Source organism: Ovis canadensis, chromosome 19, assembly GCF_042477335.2.
Source record: "Ovis canadensis isolate MfBH-ARS-UI-01 breed Bighorn chromosome 19, ARS-UI_OviCan_v2, whole genome shotgun sequence".
Lineage (NCBI taxonomy): Eukaryota > Metazoa > Chordata > Mammalia > Artiodactyla > Bovidae > Ovis > Ovis canadensis.
The window spans coordinates 70,334,269-70,335,907 of NC_091263.1; the positions used below are offsets into that span (position 1 = coordinate 70,334,269).

General features: G+C 47.5%; 1 pseudogene; it reads left to right on the top strand.

Annotated features, from left to right (window-relative positions):
* Positions 1–289: 289 nt before the first annotated feature.
* On the top strand, positions 290–775 carry LOC138424251 (large ribosomal subunit protein uL23 pseudogene; annotated as a pseudogene).
* The last annotated feature ends 864 nt before the right edge of the window (positions 776–1,639 follow it).

Below are 1,639 nucleotides of genomic sequence, written 5' to 3' on the forward strand. Positions count from 1 at the left end.
GATCCCCTTCTCCGGGTCTGTTCCCCAGGGCAGCCCCCCCGACCAGGGCTTCCATCCCCAGTGTGACATCCTTCTTCTCCATGGAGGCAGCTGCATCCACAGACCGAGACTTCCGTCTGTCTTACTGGCCCGAGGACTGGAGGTCTGGGGGCCTCTAGCCAGATGATTATCTGCAGCAAAGGAGGAAGATACATCGTCCCTGCACATTCTCTCTTAAAAGTCCCTCCAGTCTCAGGAATCATACTGGCTTCTCCAGCTTCTGTAAGAGATTTGAGGCCTTTTCATGAAGATGGCACCGAAGGCGAAGAAGGAAGCCCCTGCCCCTCCTAAAGCTGAAGCCAAAGCAAAAGCTTTGAAGGCCAAGAAAGCAGTGTTGAAAGGTGTCCACAGCCACAAGAAAAAGAAGATCCGGACGTCACCCACCTTCCGGCGGCCCAAAACACTGCGGCTCAGGAGGCAGCCCAAATATCCTCGGAAGAGCGCCCCTAGGAGAAACAAACTTGACCACTATGCTATCATCAAATTCCCCCTCACCACCGAGTCAGCCATGAAGAATATAGAAGACAACAACACACTGGTGTTCACTGTGGGTGTCAAGGCCAACAAACACCAAATCAAACAGGCTGTGAAGAAGCTCTATGACATTGACGTGGCCAAGGTCAATACTCTGATCAGGCCTGATGGAGAGAAGAAGGCATATGTTCGACTGGCTTCTGACTATGATGCTTTGGATGTTGCCAACAAAATTGGGATCATCTAAACTGAGTCCAGCTGGCTAATTTCAAATATAAAAGTTTTCACTATTAAAAAAAAAAAAGAGAGATTTGAGAAACCTGGCTCTCAGACTACGACTGTGGCAAGACTGGATGTCGCTGGATGTCACGACGGGCCATCGTGTTGGTCTTGTTTCCTCATGTGGTGAGATTTGTAGGCACTCAACTCAAAGGTCCCAGCAGCCTCTCCGAGGACAACACGGGCTCCGGGACAGGCTGAGGAATCCTATCTTCCAGGAGATGGCTGGAAACAGTATAGCCTGTCATATCCAGGCACATCTTGGCATCACATTGGAGGCCAAGCAAATGGAACAGACCCCTTTTGAGTTGTCTCTGTGTCCTAAAATCTGGTTTGCTTGGCTTAGAGGTGAGAGGCACCTCTGGTTTGAGACCCTCAAACAAATCTCTAAATTCTCAGGCGAAAAAAAGAAAGCCAAAGTCCTGTTTTCTGTCAACTCCTTAACTCTTCCGGTCTTTCTGTCCCATCTCCCTTGTTGTTTCTCTTCGTAACCCCCACCATTCCTCTGAGGCTATCTCAAGGGCCTTCTCCTGAGACCAACCTTTCTTTTGTTTTTAAAAGCTTTATTCAGATATAATTCACATACCATACAATTCACTGTTTAATGAACTTAAACCATTGAATTTAAGTATAATTCAATGGTTTTTCGTATATTCAGAGTTGTGCAACCATAACCACAATCAGTTTTAGAACGTTTTCTTTTTTAAGTTTTATTCATTTGGCTGCAGCGGGTCTTAGTTGTGGCGCTTGGGATCGCTGATTTTCATCGCGGCATATTTAGCTGTGGCATGTGGGATCTTAGTTCCCTATCTGGGGGTTGAACCCAGGCCCCCTGCATTGAGAGCAT